This window comes from Lupinus angustifolius, chromosome LG10, assembly GCF_001865875.1.
Source record: "Lupinus angustifolius cultivar Tanjil chromosome LG10, LupAngTanjil_v1.0, whole genome shotgun sequence".
Lineage (NCBI taxonomy): Eukaryota > Viridiplantae > Streptophyta > Magnoliopsida > Fabales > Fabaceae > Lupinus > Lupinus angustifolius.
The window spans coordinates 10648210-10655548 of NC_032018.1; positions in this window are offsets into that span (position 1 = coordinate 10648210).

The following is a 7339-nucleotide window of genomic DNA, read 5'->3' on the forward strand; positions in this document are numbered from 1 at the left end:
CATTATCATTTGAATTTAAGTATTAAAGTTGAATGTGAGTTTAATTGAAATAATGATTACAATTTTTTTGTTCTTTTACTTGTGTTGCAAATATTTCTGCTCAAATTAAGAACATCTCATTGCTGAATGAGACAAACTTTAAGGTCTGGAAGGAAGCCTTAGAAATTATTCTGGGATGTACAGATTTAGATCTGTCACTTCAGGTGGAGAAATCATTTCTATTATGGAAATCCTCGATGAGGTTAAAAATTGAGAAATTGGAAGACTTTAACTGAATGTGTCTAATGATCATGAAACACTCTATTCTAGAAGCGTTTCATGGCTCTATTTCTGAGGGTCAGAGTGCAAGAAAGTTCCTTGAAGAAATAGAACCATGCTTTGCCAAAAATGAAAAGGCGGAGACGAGTAGCCTTTTGGCTAAACTCATCTCTATGAAGTATAAAGACAAAATGGGACATAATGGAGTACATTATGGAGATGTCTAATCTTTCATCAAAACTCAAGTCACTTAAGTTAGAGCTTCGTGATGACTTGCTCGTGCACTTGGTTTTGATCTTGCTTTCTGCACACTTTGGGCAATTGAAAGTGAGTTTTAACACTCAGATGAACTATGTGTAAGAGGAAGATATACTTCAAAGAGATAAGACTGAAAGTGCTCACTTAGCTATGACCTCTCAGAATAAGATAAGAAAGAAGAATAAGGATGTTGTAAATGGGCTATTTGTGGTTTTTCCTCAGAGAATGTGAAATTGTTCTGTAATATACTATGTCAGGCAAACCTATTATGAAGGGTGTTGTTGAGCGATTAAACCAAACTCTTAAGGATATGGTGAGAAGTATGATTAGTCATTCTTCCTTGCCATAGTCTCTTTGGGGAGAGCTTTAAAGACCACAGTTTACATCCTTAATAGAGCTCTATACTAATAAAAGGACAAGCTTAAAACACTTGCACATTTGGGATTGTCCAGTTGAGGCGCGGCCGCATGAAAGAAAACTGGACTCAAGAACTGTTAGCTGTCATTTTTTTTGGCTATGTTGAACGCTCTTGGGGCTATAAATTTTATGATCCACTTCAAGACTCTCTTTTTTAGACTGGAAATGCAAGATTTCTTGAGGAAGTTGATTTTGGGAAGGAGAACATACAAAATGTTGTCTTTGAAGAAGAACATGTCACTGATAGTGAACAAGTTCTTGTGCCTATTACCATTCAAGGAATAAATTCGATAATAGAATATAATATTCAGAATATCGTCCTTGACAATATTTCAGAACAAGACAACAATGAGGTTCTCCCTCAAGTACCTATAGAACAAATTCAACAACCTCAAGAAGTAGAAGTGTCATTAAGGAGATCCACTAGAGAGAGGAGAAGTACAATTCCTGATGATTATATTGTATTTTTTCAAGAACATGAGGATGACATTGGGTTAACAGAAGATGATCCATTGAACTTTTGTCAAGCCATGAAAAGTTCTAACTCTCAAAAGTGGATCGATGCCATGAAGAATGAGATAAAGTCTATGCATCATAATGACGTTTGGGATCTTGTCGAACTTTCTTAATAGTGACATTAAGGAAACAATCTATATTGTGCAACTAGAAAACTTTGTGTCAGTTGGCTCAAAGTCTATGGTATGCAAATTAAAGAAATCCATTGATGGACTGAAACAAGATTCTCGTCGATGGAATCACAAATTTCATCAAGTTATTACCTCGTATGGTTTTGAGGCAAATAAGTTGGAGATTTTGTATACCATAAGTTCAGCGGGAGTAAATTTATCTTCCTGGTATTATATGTTGGTGATATACTGCTTGCTAGCAGTGATATGAGACTATTGCATGAGACCAAGAGATTTCTAACGAAGAATTTCGAAATGAAAGATCTTGGGGAAACTTCCTTTGTATTAGGTATTCGGATACTGAGAGATCACTCTCAAGGTATCTTATGGTTATCACAAGAAAGTTATATAGATAAAGTCCTGGATAGATTTGGCATGAAAGACAGAAACCAGGGGATACCCCTAAAGCTAAGGGAGACAAATTTAGTCTCGAACAGTGCCCCAATAATGACCTTGAAAGATACGAGATGCAAAAGATACCTTATGCATCTGCAGTAGGAAGTCTAATATATGCTCGAGTTTGCACACGTCCCGACATAGCATTTGTTGTGGAAGATTTGGGCAGATATTTGAGTAATCCTGTAATGCATCATTGGAAGGCAGTCAAACGTGTTATGTGTTACTTGAAGAGAACAAAGGAGTACACACTCACTTATCGGAGGTCTGAGAATTTAGAGATCATTGGGTACTTTGTCTCCGGTTTTGCTGGATGTCTAGACAGTAGACAATCCACCTCTGGATATGTGTTTGTATTGGCTGGAGGTGCTATCTCTTGGAAGTCTGCAAAACAAACACTCATAGCCCCTTCAACCATGGTTGTAGAGTTCATGACTTGTTTTGAAATATTAGACCATGACATATGGTTGTGGAATTTTGTCACTAGTTTACATGTGGTCGATGGTATTGAAAGACCATTGAGGATTTTATTGTGACAACAAGTCTGTGGTTCTTTACTCCAACAACGATAGGAGTTCTACAAAGTCAAAATTCATTAACATAAAGTTTCTGGTTGTTAAAGAAAGTGTTCAAAATGGACAAATTTCCATAGAACATATAAGGACAAATTTTATGCTAGTTGATCCACTGACTAAGGGTTTGGTTCCTAAAGTCTTTCATGAGCATGTTGCTCATATGAATGTTGTTCCTTAGGGTACCGTAATTCAGTGGGAGTCTATATGTTTTATGATTTACTTTGGATGTTATATACAGTTTTTTATGCATAATAAAGTTGATGGTTTATTGTTCCATTTTGAAATTGTGCATTGTAACTATTGTGTTGCAATTAAAGACTTTGAATTGATCTCACAAAAGAATAAAGAAGTACCAGTTGGAAATAGACATATTTGAGATCACATTGCATGAAATTTCCATGTGACTCATCCATATTTGATCTATGTCATTGAGTATATTAATATGGTGATCATCGTGGTCGAGTCACGCTTGCATGTGATGAAAGTCGCGGCGATTTCATAGTTCATATATGAGATGAACCAGATTATATTAAGGAGAAGTCTAAATGTAAATAGCATATAGATGCGCGCCTAAAAACCTGTGATGTAATTGTATCAGGAAGATATGAAGCCCAAGTGGAAGATTGTTAGAAATTTATAATTTCTAATTAAGGAAGGAATCATATATTTGATACAATGATATCGACTATTTATTTCAGGGGTTACATTATAAGTGATATAATTACTAGCATCCCATAGATTTCTAAAAATAAAAAAAATGATAACGGATATAAGCTTAATGAGTGAATACTCAAACGGTTGGCCTATAGGGGATAATGAGAACCCTATAAGTTAACACATAAGGAACGGTTATGGTCCACAATACACTAAATCACAAATAGTTTTCACCTCTCTCCATCAGAGAGAAAACTAAGGTCCCAAAAGGAATTAAGGATTTGGTTGAGGAAAATCATCATACTAAAACTCTCTCAAAATGTATAGCAAAGGAGTAGACTAGAGAACATGGATGTAGGGATTCAAGTATGAATTTATATGCTTTATATTATATGTGAGAATCATGAGATTCAAGATCCTAGAATTAGTATTTCATCAATCATTAAGAAATATATGTATCTAACAGATATTTCATTAAAAGAAGTATCATCGGTTTCACATTCATACACTTAAGCACATATGACATTCATACTTTTGTGGATGCAGGGATTCAGGTATGAATTTATATGTTTTATATTATATGTGAGAATCATGAGATTCAAGATCCTAGAATTAGTATTTCATCAATCATCAAGAAATATCTAACAGATATTTCATTAAAAGAAGTATCATCGGTTTCACATTCATACACTTAAGCACATATGACATTCATACTTTTGTGCTTCATTATATAATATTCATACTTTTGAAGGATATTTATACACTTAAACATGCATGATGATACTTTTCTCATGCATGCTTTAAGTATGAAATGTCCAAAGGTGATATCTTCTATGTTAATGAAATATATATATATATATATATATATATATATATATATATATATATATATATATATATATATATCAATGGCAAATTATTATACTAAATCTTATCAACAATTATATTGATTATACAATCATATCAGTCAAAATTAGTAATACATGTCTATACAAAGCAATTTTAATTTAAAATTATAAAAATTTATGAAATTGGTTTAATTTTTACCAAATTGTTATGATGGATCAAACTCATATTATTAATATCATTGTACCAATTATTATGTCAGTCAAAGTTGATATATTGATATAATAATTCAATTAGTGATTCACTAATTAAATCACCTACTTACTAATTAAGCTATATATTATATAATAAATTTATAAATATAAATTTTATTATTCATAACTATAATTAATTATTTAAATGATTTAATGTCTTGCCATGTTAGAAACAACTATCAAGTTCAAAGTTTGAATTCTCCATGTTGTCATTTAAAAAAATGTGAATTTTTTTCATATGTATGATGGTTTTGACAGGTACATACAATATGGGTTAACAAGTTTAGATGCAAGTATTATATAATTATTGTACCATACTGATTTGATGACCATTTCGCTACTTGAAATAACTAGTACAATACATATTTATAACTATGGATGAATACATAATTATTATTTTGTTTATACTGTTAAAATATTGTCTATCATCAAGTTACACATTTTATTTTAATTAACAGTCTTTTATTAGTTTTTCCACTACCAGTATAATATATATAAATATATGTGTAACTTAACAGGTACACAAATTAATTAGTAATTAGAACCTGATTCCCCTTAAGTAAGGTCTTGACTTCAAGTCTTGTGGATAGGAAAAATGCATGCTAAAAGAGTTAGTCTCACGTACCTGTAGATGTTCCGGTTGAGACATGATTGCTTCTAGTGTAAGGATATATGTGAGAAACAAAAATAAATAAATAATAGTAAACTACTAATTTACCATGATACCACTATATTAGAACCTGGTTGGATTGATGGTCCATATGATATCGATAAATGTAATACAAGAGAGAGATGAAGTCTAATTTCAATATATTTTATTGCCATTAATCTTTCTCTTAACTTTCAGTTGTTTGACTATTTGATTCCAAAACTATCTTTGAAAAATCATTTAGCTTAGGATCATCATTGTTGTTGAAATATATAATATTTTTTAACTCAATATGGATGTAAATGTGATAACTCTTTATACTTTATTTGTGAGAATCAAATTATTTATTTCATTAACTTACTTATTGGTTATATACTATTTGACTTTCAACTAATTTGATCAATGCTGAATTCAAAATAGCTTTGAATCTAGTTACTCACGTTTTATTATATTTTTAAGTTATTATATGTTTGAATATAGTGTATAGTTGATATGATATTAATAACATAGATATATATTATGAACGGAATACAAGACAGATTATTGAAGTCTAATTTCAATATCTTTTTTGGCATTAAGCTTTCTTTTTAGTTGTTTAACTATTTGATTCGAAAACCATCTTTGAAAAATCATTTAGTTTAGGATCATAATTATTATTGAAATGTATAATATCCTTTAACTCAATGTGAATATCATAACTCGTTACTCAAATGAGATGACCATTGCTGAATTAAAATAGTACTCTTTCAAATAGCTTTGAATTTAGTTACTCACATTTCATTATATTTTTTAAGTTAGTATATGTTTGGATATAGTGTGAGTCATTTCTTTAATACATTTTCCATATTTTTATATTAATTATTTGTATCTTCATAACGAATATTAATTGATTTGGTATTATCATTTTTATATTTTATTTCTTAACAAGTACTATAATGGGTCATAAAATATTTGAAAGAGCAGCTTGCACGTGTTTATAAGTATATTATTCGATATTGACACATCACTTTGGTTTTAGTAAAAAATTGTGTCCAATCTTAAAGATAGGTAAACTTATTTAAGCGTGTGAAACTCAAAATTTTCAGTCAGTCTCTTAAAACTTACGTATATGCACATTACTAGTATCGTACTAATTTCATTTTTTCATCCATGTAATAAAATAAGAAATATTAAAATGGAAAATTTAATGAATATGACTCATAGCCTTATGCCCTTGGGTATGAGTTTAAATTTTAGTGTCGGTGTGAGAATCCTATCGGAATAAAATAAATAATATTTTCACCAAATTTTTAATAATAACCGTGTGAGGCTTCACTAATTTTTTCAATGAATAATAATAAGACTATATCAGATCTCATATACAATGAGCATTGGTTCAAGTGGTACATGCTTCATTTTTCTTAGGTAAAGTTTCAGGTTCGAGACTTGTGGATAGAAAAAATACCCACTGGGGGAGTTAGCCCCACATACATGTGGATGTTCTTGGCTCAGACAGAATTGTCTCCAGTGCAAGGATACATGTCGGAAACTAAAAAAAACTCTCATATTATTGGGAAGCATACCCACACATCCTGAATGGATTAGTTCATTATCCAAAATAACAAGAATATACTCTTAGTAGTACATAAAATATAAAGAATAAATCATTGTAATGATAGAGTAAGAGACACAAGCTTCAAGACGCATAATGATCATATGTTCCTAAGAGTATCTCATTTTATTTACCAAGTCAATTACACATTGTCATTTAAATAAAAAAATTAAAATAAAAAACAACATTCTGGTTAACTTGAGATAGGAAATGAGATACAGTTCAAGACATGCCGATAATCCTACATTCCTCTCTCTCTCTCTTTCTGATTATTTTTTCCTTCTTTTTTTCCTTCTTTCTCTTCTTTCTTTGGGCAAATTTACTCTCATGGTGTAATTTGACTATATTATTATTGTACTAATGTAACTTTTTTATTTATTACCAAAGTAGTACAACTTTATAAAAATTGGCTACATGATAGCCGTTTTGCCTTTTTCTCTCTCTTGGTCCCACCAAAATTGGCAACCAAGTAGGAGTTTAATTTTTTTTTACAATTTTCCTATGGAGTTAAACAATTAGGAAGGAGTTTTTATTTTATTTTATTTGCCCCCACCAAAATAGGCAATGTAGGTGGAGGTTTTTTAATTATATCTAACATAATTGGCTACCCCACAGGAGTTTTACATTTTTTTATTTTCTATATGAGAATCGTTTACTGCATAGGATTTTTATGTTTTGTTTTATTTTTTAACAGCTAACATGAATTGGCTACAGTGAAGGAGATTTTTGTGGGTTTAATTTTATTTTGCCCTAAC